The 13972-nt window shown below is 53.3% G+C and overlaps 2 protein-coding genes, 2 non-coding genes and 1 pseudogene across 4 annotated transcripts in view; 3 read left to right on the top strand and 2 right to left on the bottom strand.

Annotated features, from left to right (window-relative positions):
* LOC139247122 (nuclear factor 7, ovary-like) overlaps window positions 1–13972 on the bottom strand; it is a 640289-nt gene that overhangs the window by 466773 nt on the left and 159544 nt on the right. The window lies entirely within an intron of this gene.
* LOC139247112 (zinc finger protein 432-like) overlaps window positions 1–13972 on the bottom strand; it is a 521915-nt pseudogene that overhangs the window by 329564 nt on the left and 178379 nt on the right.
* The window catches only part of LOC139247117 (zinc finger protein 432-like), a 420986-nt gene that overhangs the window by 272007 nt on the left and 135007 nt on the right, over window positions 1–13972 (top strand). The gene's annotated exons all lie outside the window — the stretch shown is intronic.
* Window positions 6275–6347, top strand: trnaa-cgc (transfer RNA alanine (anticodon CGC)). The gene has a single exon. It is a non-coding gene; the product is annotated as a tRNA-Ala (tRNA).
* Window positions 11736–11808, top strand: trnat-ugu (transfer RNA threonine (anticodon UGU)). Its single transcript has one exon. It is a non-coding gene; the product is annotated as a tRNA-Thr (tRNA).

The following is a 13972-nucleotide window of genomic DNA, read 5'->3' on the forward strand; positions in this document are numbered from 1 at the left end:
ACAGCACTTGTGTGCTGAGAGATTTGCTTAGTATTGTCACTGGTGGCAATAAACGCCTGGGCTATCGCTATGGCCTTACTCAAGGTTGGGGTCTCGACAGGCAAAAGTTTGCGAAGTATATAGAAGTCCTTGAGCATGTGCTCCAAATGTCCTTCAAAATTTGCAATGTCCTGCAAGGCCCCTTAGCTCGGTGACATACTTGCCACTTCCTGGCCTTCAGACCTCTTGTACGTGTAGAACCGGTACCTCGCCATCAGAACGCTTTCCTTCGGGTTCCATGCTCCCGGACCAGTGTGCACTACTCATCGTATGATTTCTCTGTGGGTTTTGCTGAAGCAAGCAGGTTTTTTATGAGGCCATACGTTGGTGCCCTGCAAACGGTGAGGAGAATCGCCCTTCGTTTGGCAGCGTTCGTTTCTCCTTCCATCTCGTTGGCCACGAAGTATTGGTCGAGTCGTTCCACGAAGGTTTCCCAATCATCTCCCTCCGAAAATTTCTCCAGGATGCCCACTGTTCTCTGCATCGTTGTGTTCGTCATCTGTATCTCGTCGCCAGTTGTTGTATATGAATTAAGAGTCTGACCAGATACTGCGGGCTCAAAGCAAAGTGTGACCTTAGTCTTTTATTACAGGTCTCCAGAGTGCCTCTGCAGCCTGTGAGGCCTCCTTAAGTACAGGTGCTCCCAAGGGATTGTGGGATCCCTTGGGACTTCAGGGGATGAGCCCTCTGGTGGTTACACAAGGTATTTACAGATTTACATATATAACACCCATCATGACCCGCTCTACATCTTTTTACCCCATCTCACTTTCCCACTATCTCGCTTTGCCCGTCTCTCACTCATTCCCCTCTCTCACTCTCTCCCTTCTCCCTCGCCTCACCCTCTCACCTTCCCCCCTCTCTCCCCTACCCACTCTCTCCACCCTCTCTCCCCTTCTCTCTCTCCCCTCCCCCTTTCTCTCCCCATCCCCCTGTCTCTCTTTCCCCTTCCCCTTCTCGCTCTCACTCCTTCCGTTCCCTCTATTCCCTTCCGCTCTCTTTCCTACTCCTTTCCCTGTTGTCATCTGCAAATGCGGCTTAGTAGCTCAGGGGTTAGAACAGTAAACTTATAAACCATTGGTTGTATGTTCAAATCTTACTGGGGCCGACTCAAAATTCACTGTCAATTAACAAGAGTTTTAATTCTAAATATTAAACAGCTCCAAGACTGACCATGCAACAACATCCACTCTCTTCCTCCATGTCTCCCCTTCTCCCCTTCCTCTCTCTCCACTCTTCTCGCCCTTTCTCTCCTTCCCTCGCTCTCGCTCTCTCCTTTCCCATCAGATTCTCCCCTTCTCCTCCCTCTCTTTTTCTTTCCTGCTCCTTCACCTGTGTGTCCCATAGCAGGTGGCTCGATAGCTCAGGGGTTAGAGCACTGGTCTAGTAACCCAAGTGTCATGAGTTCAAGTCTCACTGAGCCCTTCTCAAAATTAGCTCAGTATTTAAATTCACTGTTAGTTCGCAAAAGTTATAAATATAAAACAGCTCTGAGACCAACCCTGAAAGAAAACTCTCCTTCCTCCCTCTCTTCTTGCTTTCCCCATCACTGCACATTCTGCCTCTTTTTACGCTCTCTCGCTTTCCCCGTTTCTCTTTATCACTCATCCCCTCTCTCCCCTTCCCCACTCTCTCCCCTTCCCCACTCTCTCTCACCCATTCCCTTTCTCTCCTCTACCCAATTCCTCCTCTCTCTCCCCTTCCCCTCTCTCTCCTTCCCCCTCTCTCCCCATCCCCTCTCGCTCCTCTTCCACCATTCCCTCACTCTCTTGTTCCCTTCCCTCTCTCTCTCTCCTTCCCCCATCGCACGCGCACCTTCCCCCTTCTCCCTCTCCCCTTCCCTCGTTATCTCTCTCCTTCCCCGCTGTCTCCACTTCCCCCATCTCCCTCCCCCCCTCTCTCTCCCCTTCCCCTTCCCCATTTCTCTCCCCTTCCCTCTCTCCCTCCCCTTCCCCCCTCTCTCTCTCCCTTTCCCCCTCTCTCTCCCCTTCCACTTTCGCTCACTCCTTCCTCTCTCCCTTTTCATTTTCTCCCCTTCCCTCTCTCTCTCTCCTTCCCCCGTCGCTCTCGCACCTTCCCCCTTCTCTCTCTCCCCTTCCCACTCTCTCTCTCCTTCCCCCTTCGCTTTCGCACCTTCCCCCTTCTCCCTCTCTCCTTCCCTCGCTATCTCTCTCCTTCCCCGCTGTCTCCCCTTCCTCCCATCTCTCTCCCCTCCCCCCTCTCTCTCCCCTTCCTCTTCCCCATTTCTCTCCCCTTCCCTCTCTCCCTCCCCTTCCCCCCCACTCTCTCTCCCCTCCCCTGTCTCCACTCTTCTCGCCCTCTCCCTCCTCCCTTTATCTTCTCCCCTCGCTCTCGCTCTCCCCTTTCCCATCAGACTCGCCCCCTCCCCCTCTGGCCCATTCCCCCCTCTAAATCTCCCCTTCCCCTCTCTCTCTCTCCCTTTCCCCCTCTCTCTCACTCCTTCCACTCTCTCTTTTCTCTTCCCCTCTCTTTCCTGCTCCTTCCCCTATTTTTCCCAAAGCAGGTGGCTCCATAGCTCAGGCGTTAGAGCACTGGTCTTGTAAACCAGGAGTCATGAGTTCAAATTTCACTGGGGCATACTCAAAATTAGTTCAGTATTTAAATTCACCATCAATTAACAAAGACTTTAATTATAAATATTAAACAGCTCTGAGACCGACCCTGGAACAGAAGACTCTCCTGTTCTCATTTTGCCCCCTTAGCCGTCCTTTCCCCTTCTCCCTCTCTCCCTGCTTTACCCATCACTGCACATTCTGCCTCTTTTTACTCTTTCCCGCTCTCTCACTTTCCCCGTTTCTCTTTATCACTCATTCCCCTCTCTCTCCTCTTCCCCACTCTCTCTCTGCTTCCCTCTCTCTCCCCTTCCGCTTCCCCCTCCCTCTCTCCCCTTCCCCCTCTCCCTTCCCCCTCCCTCTCTCTGCTTCCCTCTCTCTCTCCCCTCCACCCTCTCTCTCCCCTTACCCCCTCTCTCCGTCCACTGTTGGTCACTCCTTCCCCTCTCCCTTTTCATTTTCTCCGCCATTCTCTCTCCTCCCCTGTCACCCTCCCTCACTCCCTCCCTCCTCCCTTTCTCTCCTTCCCTCGCTCTCGCTCTCCCCATTCCCATCAGACTCTCTCCCTCCCCCACTGGCCCATTCCCCACTCTCTCCCTTTCTCCCTCCCCACGCTCTCCCCTCCCCCACTCTCTCCCCTTTCCCCTCTCTCCCCTTACCCCCACTCCCCTTCCCGCTCTTCAACACTCGTTATACTCTCTCTCACTCCTACCCCTCTCTCCCTTCCCCCTCTCTCCCATTCACCGCTCTCTCACTCCTTCGCCGCTCTCTCACTCCTTCACCACTCTCTCCCCCTCCCTCGCTATCTTTCCCCTACCCGCCTGTCTCTCTCCCCTTCCCCTCTCTCTCCCCTTCCCCCTCTCTGTCACTCCTTCCACTCTCTCTTTTCTCTTCCCCTCTCTTTCCTGCTCCTTCCCCTGTATTTCCCAGGGCAGGTGACTCCATAGCTCAGGGGTTAGAGCACTGATCTGGTAAACAAGAGGTCGTAAATACAAATATCACTGGGGTCTACTCAAAATTAGCTCAGTATTTAAATTATAAATATTAAACAGCTGCGAGACCATCCCGAGATCAAAAAACTCTCCTGATCTCCTTTCGCCGCCTTACCCATCCTTTCCCCTTCTACCTCTCTCCCTGCTTTCTCCATCACTTCACATTCTGCCTTTTTTTACTCTTTCCCGCTCTCTCGCTCTCCCCGTTTCTCTTTATCACTCATTCTGCTCTCTCTCCCCTTCCCCCTCTCTCTCCCCTTCCCCACTCTCTTTCCCATTCCCCCCCTCTCTCACATCTTTCAATTTCTCATCCGTTCCCTCTCTCTTTTCCACTCATTTCCTCCTCCCTCTCCCTCTCCTTCCCCTCCCTCTCGCTCCCCTTCCCCCTCTCTCCCTCCCCATCCCCCTCTCCCTCTCTCTCCCCTTCCCCCTCTCTCTCCCCTTTCCCCTCTCTCTCCGACCACTGTCACTCACTCCTTCCCCTCTCCCTTTTCATTTTCTTCCCCACTCTCTCTCTCCCCTCCCCTGTCTCCACTTTTTACGCCCACTCCTTCCTCCCTTTCTCTCCTTCCCTCGTCCTCGCTCTCCCCATTCCCATCAGACTCTCCACTTCCCCCTCTGGCCCATTCCCCCCTCTCTTCCGTTCTCCCTCCCCACTCTCTACCCACTCTCTCACCCCTCTCTCATCTTCCCCACTCTCGCCCCTTCCCAACTCTATCTCCCCTCTTCCCCACTCTCTCCCTTCCCCCCTCTCCACTTCCCCCCTCTCTCCACCTCCCCTCCCCGCCTCTCTCTCTCCCCTTCCCCTCTCTCTTTCTCCCTATCTTCAGGGGTCGTGAGTTCAAATCTCACTGGGGCCTACTCAAAATTAGCTCAGTATTTAAATTCACTATCAGTTAACAAGGGGTTTAATTATAAATATTAAACAGCTCGACATTGGAACTACAGGCTCCCCTCACATCCTTCCCCCTCTCCTCTTCTCGTCTCTCTTACACTCTCTCTCCCTTTCCAAATCTCTCTCTCCCTTCCCCATCATGACACGTTTTACATCTTTTTACCCCTCTCTCACTTTCCCGCTATCTCGCTTTCCCCATCTCTCACTCATTCACCTCTGCCTCTTCCCCTTGCCTTGCCTCACCCTCTCTCCTTCCCTTTCTCTCTTCCCTTCCCCTCTCTTGCTCTCCCCTTCCCTCTCTACTTTCATTCTCTCCCCACTCCTTCCCCTCTCTCTCTCCCCTTCCCTCTCTACATTCATTCTCTCCCCAGTCCTTCCCCTCTCTCTCCTTCCTCGTCTATCTTACTTCTCTCCCCAACCCCTCTGTCCTCTAACCACTCCTCTTCCCTCTCTCACTCCATCCACTCTCTCCCTCCCTTCCACACACTCTCTCCCCTTCCCCCCTCTTTCCTTTCCCCCTCAGTCTCTCCCCTTCCCCTCTCTCTTCCTCCCTGTCCCACCTTCCCCCTCTCTCTCCCCTTCCAATCTCTCTTTTCCCTTCCCCTCGCTTTCCTGCTCCTTCCCCTGTTTTTTTCCCAAAGTAGGTGGCTCTGTAGCTCAGGGGTTAGAGCACTGGTTTAGTAAACCTGGGGTTGTGTCTTCAGCTTTCAGGGGGGCCTCCTCAAACTTTACTCAGTGTTTAAATTCTCTGTCAATTAACAAAGGCTTTGATTATAAATAATAAACAGCTCCAAGACCGACCCTAGAAGAAAAGGTTTCCCTATTCTTGTCTCTCTCTCCTTTCCCTCTCTCCCTGCTTTCCCCATCACTACACATTCTGCCTCTTTTTACTCGTTCCCGCTCTCTCACTTTCCTCATCTCTGTTCATCACTCATTGCCCTCTCTCTCCCCTTCCCCTCTCTCTCCCCTTTCCCATTCTCTCTCCTTCCCCTCTCTCTTCCCCTCTCAACCCACTCTCCCCCCTATCCACTCTCTCCCCACTCTCTCCTCTTCCCCCCTCTCTCTCCTCCTTCCCCTCCCTCTCTTTCTTTCTTTCTCCTCCCCCTCTCTCTCACTCCTTCCACTCTCTCTTTTCCCTTCCACTCTCTTTCCTGCTCTTTCCTGCTCTTTCCTGCTCTTTCCTGCTCTTTCCCCTGTTTTTTCAGCGTAGGTGGCTTCATAGCTCAGGAGTTCAAGCACTGGTCGAGTAAACCAGAGATCGTAAATTCAAATCTCACTAAGGCCTAATTTAGTATTTAAATACCCATCTCCTGTCTCTCTTTTTTCCCTTTCCTTTCAGGTTCTCCCCCTCTCTCTGCCCTCCCCCTCTCTCTCACCCCTTCCCCCTCTCTCCCCCTTGACATCTCTTTCCCCTTCCTCTCTCTCCCTCCTCTCACTCTCCTTTCCCTTTCCTTTCAGATTCTTCCCTTCTCCCTCCCTTTCCCTTCCCCATCTCTCGCCCCTCCCCTCCCTCTCTTTCCCCTTCCCCTTTCTCTTCCCACTTTCCTACTCCTTCCCATCTCTCTCCCCACCTTCTACATTCTCCCCACCTCTCTCTCTCCCCTTCCCCTCCCTGTCTCCCCTTCCCTCTCTCTCTCACTCCTTCACCACTCTTTCCCGTTCCTCCTCCTCTCTCTCACTCCTTCCACTCTCACTCTCCCCTTCCCCTCTCTCTGCCTCCCTGTCCCCCTTCCCCTCTCTTTCCTGCACTTTCCCCGGGCTTCCTTAAAGCAGGTAGCTCCATAGCTCAGTGGTTAGAGCACTGGTTTCGCAAACTAGGAGTCGTGAGTTCAAATCTCACTGGGGCCGACTTAAAATTAATTTAGTAATTAAATATGCATCTTTCATTTTTGGCACTCTCTTCCACCTCTGCCTTTTCACTTTCAGTCTCACTTTTCCCTTTCCTTTCAGACTGCCCCCTTCTCCCTCTCTCTCTCTCTCTCTCCCCTTCCCCTCTCCTTTCCCTCCCCCCCCCCCCCCACTCACTCTCTCCCCATCATAAAAGGTTAATAAAACAACATCACTTTGTTCACAGTACTTGTAGCAGCACTTGTGTGCTGAGAGATTTGCTTAGTATTGTCACTGGTGGCAATAAATGCATGGGCTATCGCTATGGCCTTACTCAAGGTTGGGGTCTCTACAGTCAAAAGTTTGCGAAGTACAGTTTCGTGGCCAATGCCAAGTACAAAGAAGTCCTTGAGCATGTGCTCCAAATGTCCTTCAAAATTTGCAATGTCCTGCAAGGCCCCTTAGCTCGGTGACATAGCTTGCCACTTCCTGGCCTTCAGACCTCTTGTACGTGTAGAACCGATACCTCGCCATCAGAACGCTTTCCTTCGGGTTCCCATGCTCCCGGACCAGTGTGCACAACTCATCGTACGATTTCTCTGTGGGTTTCGCTGGAGCAAGCAGGTTTTCCATGAGGCCATACGTTGGTGCCCTGCAAACGGTGAGGAGAATCGCCCTTCGTTTGGCAGCGTTCGTTTCTCCTTCCATCTCGTTGGCCACGAAGTATTGGTCGAGTCGCTCCACGAAGGTTTCCCAATCATCTCCCTCTGAAAATTTCTCCAGGATGCCCACTGTTCTCTGCATCGTTGGTTTTGTCATCAGTATCTCGTCGCCAGTTGTTGTGTATGAATAAAGAGTCTGACCAGATACTGCGGGCTCAAAGCAAAGTGTGACCTTAGTCTTTTATTACAGGTCTCCAGAGTGCCTCTACAGCCTGTGAGGCCTCCTTAAGTACAGGTGCACCCAAGGGATTGTGGGATACCTTGGGACTTCAGGGGATGAGCCCTCTGGTGGTTACACAAGGTATTTACAGATTTACATATATAACACCCATCATGACCCGCTCTACATCTTTTTACCCCTCTCTCACTTTCCCACTATCTTGCTTTCCCCATCTCTCACTCATTCCCCTCTCTCCTTCCCTCACTCACTCCTTCCCCTCACTCTCTCCATCCTCTCCCTCTCTTTCCCGACCTCCCTCTCTTCCTCGCTGTCTCCCCTCACCCCTCTCTCTCTCTCCCCCTCCCCTCTCTCACTCCTCCCCCTCTCTCTTTCCCCTTCCCCCCCTTTCTCACTCCTTCTGCTCTCTCTTTTCCCTTCCCCTCTCTTTCCTGCTCCTTCCCGTTTTTCCCAGAGCAGGTGGCTCCATCGCTCAGGGCTTAGAGCAGTGGGTCGTGAGTTCAAATCTCACTGGGGCCTAATGTTAGTATTTAAATACTCGTCTCTCATTTCTCCCACTCGTTTCCCTCCCTCCTATCTCTATCTTTGCCCTTACCTTTCAGGTTATCCTCCTCTCTCTCTCTCCCCTTAACCTTTCTTTTCCTGTCCTCCCTCTCTCTCCCCTGCCGCTCTCTCTTCCACCCAATCTCCCCATCCCCTTCCCCTTCCCCCTCTATCTCACTCCTTCCGCTCTCTCCCCTCCCCCTCTCGCTCCCCTTCCCCTCTCTCTCTCACACCTTCCCCTCTCTCTTTCCCCTTGTCCCCTCTCTCTCACTCCTTCCCCTCTCTCTCCCCTTCCCCTTCCTGTGGTTCCCTTTCTCTCCCCTTCCGCTCTCTCCCCTGCCCCTCTCTCCCACTCTTTCTACTCTCTCTCCATCCCTTCCACACCCTCGCTCTCCATCCCCTTCCTCTCTTTGCCCTCCTCCTTCTTTTCCTCGCTGTCTCCCCTTCCGTCTCTCTCACTCCTTCCCCACTCTCTCCCCTTCCCCTCTCTCTACCCTTCCTCTCTCTCTCCCCTTCCCCTCTCTCTTTCCCCTTGTCCCCTCTCTCTCACTCCTTCCCCTCTCTCTCCCCTTCCGTCTCTCTCACTCCTTCCCCTCGCTCTCACCTTCCTCTCACTATCTCTCACCCCTTCCCCCCTCTCTCCCCTTCCCTTTCTCTCTCCCCTTCCATCCCTCTCTCCGCTTCCCCATCTCTCTCCCCTTCCCCCTCTCTCTCCCCCTCTCTCTCTTTGTCCACTGTCGCTCACTCCTTCCCCTCTCTCCACTCTTCTCACCTCCTCCCTCCTCCCTTTCTCTCCTTCCACCCCTCTCTCTCCCCATTCCCATCAGACTCTCCAATCCACCTCCAGCCCATCCCCCCTCTCGCCCCTTCTGCTCCCTTCCCCCTCTCTCCCATTCCCTTCTCTCTCACTCCTTTGCCACTCTCTCCCCCTCCCTCCCTCTCTTTCCCCTCCCCGCCTCTCTCTCTCCTTTTCCCCTCTCACTTTCTCCCTGTCTCCAGGGATTGTGGGTTCAAATCTCATTGGGGTCGACTCAAAATTAGCTCAGTATTTAAATTCACCGTCAATGAACCAGGGCTTTAATTATAAATATTAAACAGCTCTGAGACTAACCCTGGAACAACAGGCTCCCCTCACACCCTTCCCCCTCTCCTCTTCTCGTCTCTCTTACACTCTCTCTCCCCTTCCAAATCTCTCTCTCCCTTCCCCTCACAACCCATTCTACATCTTTTTACCCCTCTCTCCCTTTCCCACAATCTCGCTTTCCCCGTCTCTCCCTCATTCCCCTCTCCCCCATCCTCCTCCCTCACCACAACCTCTTTCTAATTCCCCCTCTCTTCCCTCACTCTTTATCCTTCCCCCTCTCTCTCCCTTCCCCTCACACTCCCCTTCCCCTCTCTCTACCCGGCTCCTTCTCTCTCCCCTTCCCTCTCTCACTCTCCCCGTCTTCCCCTCATTCCACTCTCCCTGCCTTCTCCCTCCCTCCCCTCTCTCTTCCCTTCCCCACTCTCTTCCCTTCCCCTGCCTCTCGCTCCCCTTTCCCCCCTCTCTGTCACTCCTTCCACTCTCTCCCTTTCCCCTTTTCCCTCCCTCCTGTCTTTCTCTTTTTCCTTTCCTTTCAGGTTTTCCCCCTCTCTCTCCCCTCCCCCTCTCTCTCACTCTCACTCCTTCCGCCTCTCTCCCCTTCCCCTCTCTCTTTCTCCCAGTCTCCCCTTCCAACCTTCTCTCCCACTCCTTCCCTTCTCTCTCCCACCCTTCCACACACTCTCTCTCTCTCCATCCCCTCCCTCTCTTTCCCCACCTCACTCTCTTCCTCGCTGTCTCCCCTTCCCTCTCTTTCACTCTCTCCCCTTCCCCTCTCTGTCCTCCCCCTCTCTCTCTCACTCCTTCCCCCTCTCTCCTCTTAACCTCTCTCTCCTTTTCCCCTTTCTATTCCTCCCATCTCCCCTTTCTCCCCTCTCTCTCACTCCTTCCCATTTCTCTCCCCATCCAATCTCTCCCCTCCCCTCTCTCCCACTCCTTCCCCCCTCTCCCCCCCCACCCTTCCACATTCTCTCTCCTCTCCCTCTCTTTCCCCACCTCCCTCTCTTCCTCGCTGTCTCCCTTCCCCTCCCTCTCTCTCCCCTTCCCTCTCTCTCTCACTCATTCCACTTTCTCTTTTCCCTTCCCCTCTCTTTCCTGCTCCTTCCCTTGTCTTTCCTAAAACAGGTGGCTCCATAGCTCAGGGGTTGAGTTCAAATCTCACTGGGGCCTACTCAAAATTAGCTCAATATTTAAATTCACTGACAATTAACAAGAGCTTTAATTATAAATATTAAACAGCTCCGAGACCGACCCTGGAACAACATGCCTCCCCTCTCCTCTTCTCATCTCTGTTACACTTTCTCTCCATCCAAATCTCTCTCTGCCTTTCCCCATTCTACATCTTTTTAGCCCTCTCTCCCTTTATCGCTTTCCCTGTCCCTCACTCATTCCCCTCTCCTCCCTTCCCGCTCCCTCCCCTTCCCCTCTCTTTTCCCCTTCTCCTCTCACTCCGGCCTTCCCGCTCGCACCTTCCCCCTCTCTTTTCCTCTCTCCTCTCTCTCACTCCTTCCCCTCTTGCTCACCTTCCCCTCCTTCTCTCTCCCATTCCCCACTTTCTTCCTCCCTGTCTCACCTTCCCTCTCTCACTCCATCCAATCTCTCTCCCCACCCCCTCTCTCTCTTCCCTCCCACTCTCTCCCCTCCCCATTCTCTCTCCTTCCTCACTCTCTCCCGTTCCCTTCCCACTCTTTCCCCTTCCCCCTCGCTCACACATCTTCCTCTGTCTCACCTGTTCCCTCTCTCTCCTCTACCCATTTTCTTCTCTCTCTCTCTCCTTCCCCTCTCTCTCTCCCCTTCCCCCTCTCTCTCTCTCCTTCCCCTATCTGACCCCTTCCCCCTGTCTCTCTCCCCTGGAGTATTGTGTACAGTTTTCGTCTCCTAATATGAAGAAGGACATTCTTGCTATTGAGGGAGTGCAGCGAAGGTTCAACAGACTGATTCCCGGGATGGCAGGACTGATCTATCAAGAACGACTGGATCAACTGGGCTTGTATTCACTGGAGTTCAGAAGAATGAGAGGAGATCTGATAGAAATATTTAAAATTCTGATGGAACTGGACATGTTAGATGCAGGAAGAATGTTCTCGATGTTGGGTAAGTCCAGAACCAGGGTTCCCAGTCGAAGGATAAGGGGTAAGCCATTTAGGACGGAGATGAGGAGAAACTTCTTCACCCAGAGAGTGTTGAACCTGTGGAATTCTCTACCACAGAAAGTTGTTGAGGCCAATTCACTAAATATATTCAAAAATGAGTTAGATGTAGTCCTTACTACTAGGGGGATCAAGGGGTATGGCGAGAAAGCAGGAATGGGGTCCTGAAGTTGTATGTTCAGCCATGAATTCATTGAATGGCGGTGCAGGCTCGAAGGGCCGAATGGCCTACTCCTGCACCTATTTTCTATGTTTCTATGTTTCTATGTTTCCCTCACTCTCTCTCCCCTTCACCCTGTCTGTCTTCCCTTCGCTCACACTCTCTCCCCTCACCCTGTCTCTCTCCACTTCCCTCGGTATCTCTTCCCTTTCCCCTCTCTCTCCCCTTCCCCTTCCTCTCCCCTTCCCTCTCTCTCTCCTCTTCCCCCTCTCTCTCTCTCTCCCCTTCCACTGTCAGACACGCCTTCCCCTCTCCCTTTTAATTTTCTCCCCCATTCTCTCCCTCTCCTCCCCTCGTCTCGCCCCCCTCCCACCTCCCTTTCTCTCCTTCCCTCGCTCTCGCTCTCCCCTTTCCCATCAGACTCTCCCCCTCCCCGTCTGGCTCATTCCCCCTCTCTCCCCTTCTCCCTCTCTACTCACCCTCCCCGCTTTCCCTGCTCTCTCGAACTCCTTCCACTCTCTTTTTTCCCTTCCCCTCTCTTTCCTGCTCCTTCCCCTGTTGTTTTCAGCGTAGGTGGCTCCATAGCTCAGGGGTTAGAGCACTGGTCTTGTAAGCCAAGGGTCGTGGTTTCAAATCTCACTGGGGCCTTCACAAAATTAGCTCAGTGTTTAAATTTATGTCAATTAACAAGGGCTTTAATTACAAATATGAAACAGCTCAGAGACTGACCCGAGATCAAAAGGCTTTCCTGTTCTTGTCTCTCTCCCCGATCGTCCCCTGATCCACCCTTTCCCTCTCTCCCTACTTTCCCCATCACTACACAATCTGCCTCTTTTTACTCGTTCCCGCTCTCTCGTTTTCCCCGCTACTTTTCTCACTCATTCCACTCTCTCCCCTTCCCCACTCTCTGCCCTTCCCCACACTTTCTCCTTCCCCCTCTCTCACACATCTTCCTCTATTTACTGTTCCCTCTCTCTCCTCTACCCATTTTCTCCCCTCTCTCTCTCTTTCTCTCTCCTTCCTTCCTCTCTTCCTTCCCCCCCTCTCTCTCTCTCCTTCCCCCTGGCTCCCCTTCACCCTTCACCCTCTCCCCTTCCCTCTCTCTCTCCCCTTCCCCCTCTTTCCCCTTCCCTCTCTCTCTCCCCTTCCCCCTCTTTCCCCTTCCACTGTCGCTCACTCCATCCCCTCTCCCGCATAATGTTCTCCCCCACTCTCTCCCTCCCCTCCCCTCACTCTTCTCGCCCCCCTCCCTCCTCCCTCCTCCCTTTATCTCCTTCCCTCGCTCTCACTTTCCCCTTTCCCATCAGACTCCCCCTCCCCCTCTGGCCCATTCCCCCCTCTCTCCCTTTCTCCCTTTCTCTCCCCTTTCCCCACCCCCCACCTCTCTCTCCCCTTCCCCTTCCCCTCCCTCTCTTTCCCCTTCCCCCCCTCTCTCACTCCTTCCACTCTCTCTTTTTTCCCTTTCCTTTCAGATCCTACCCCGCTCTCTCCCCTTCCCCCACTCTCTCTCCCTTTCTCACTCCTTCCCTACTCTCTTCCCCCTCTCTTCCCTCCCTCCTCTCACTCTCTTTTCCCTTTCCTTTCAGATTTTTCCCTTCTCCCTCTCTCTCTCCTTCCCTTCCCCATCTCTCTCCCTTTCCCCTTCCCCTCTCTCTTCCCTCTTTCCTACTCCTTCCCTTCTCTCTCCCCACCTCTCTCCCTCCCCTTCCCCTCTCTGTCACCCCTCCCCCCCTCTCTCACTCCTTCCCCTCTCTTCCCTTCCCCTTCACTTCTCTCCCCTCCTCCTGTCTCACTCCCCTTCTGCTCTCTCCTCTTTCTCACTCCTTCCCCCTCTCTTCCCTTAACCTCTCTTTCCCCATCCCTCTCTCTCTCCCCCCTCTCTTTCTCCTCATCTACCCTTCCCTCTCCCTCTCACTCCTTCACCACTCTCTTCCGTTCCTCTCCCTCTCTCTCCCCTTCCCCCTCTCTCTCACCCCTTCCACTCTCTCTTTTCCCTTCCCCTCTCTTTCCTGCTCCTTCCCTGTCATTTTCAGAGCAGCTGGCTCCATAGCCCAGGGGTTAAAGCAGTGGTTTGGTGAACCAACGGTTGTAAGATCAAATATCAATGCGGCCTACACAAAGTTAATTCTGTATTTAAATTCGCTATCATTTAACAAAGATGTTAAACAGCTCCGAGACCGACCCTGGAATAACACTCTCTCTCTCGCCCGTTCTACATCTTTTTCCCGCTATCTCGCTTTCCCCGTCTCTCATTCATTCCCCCTTCCCCCTCTCTTGCTCTCCACTTCCATCTCCACTTTCATTCACTCCACACTCCTTCCCCTCTCTCTCCCCTTCACTCTCTCACTCCATCCACTCTCTCCCTCCACACACTCTCTCCCCTTCCCCCCTCTTTCCTCTCCCCCTCTGTCTCTCCCCTTCCCCTCTCTCTTCCTCCCTGTCTCCTCCTTCCCCACTCTCTTCACTTCTCCCTCTCTCTCACTCCTTCCCCATTCGCTGCCCTTCCCTCTCTCTTTAATTTTCCCCCTCTCTCTCACTCCTTCCACTCGCTCTTTTCCCTTCCCCTCTCTTTCTGCTCCTTCCACTGGCTGTATCAGGGCAAGTGGCTCCATAGCCCAGGGGTTAGAGCACTGGTCTAATAAACCAGCGGTTGTGAGTTCAAATCTAACTTGTGCCTACTCAAAATTAGCTCAGTGTTTTAGTTTATCGTCAATTAACAAGGACTTTAATTATAAATATTAAACAGCTCCGAGACTGACCCTGGAACAAAAGGTTGTCCTTTTCTCTTCTCCAACTTTCCCCATCCTGACAA

Source organism: Pristiophorus japonicus, unplaced genomic scaffold, assembly GCF_044704955.1.
Source record: "Pristiophorus japonicus isolate sPriJap1 unplaced genomic scaffold, sPriJap1.hap1 HAP1_SCAFFOLD_258, whole genome shotgun sequence".
NCBI lineage: Eukaryota > Metazoa > Chordata > Chondrichthyes > Pristiophoridae > Pristiophorus > Pristiophorus japonicus.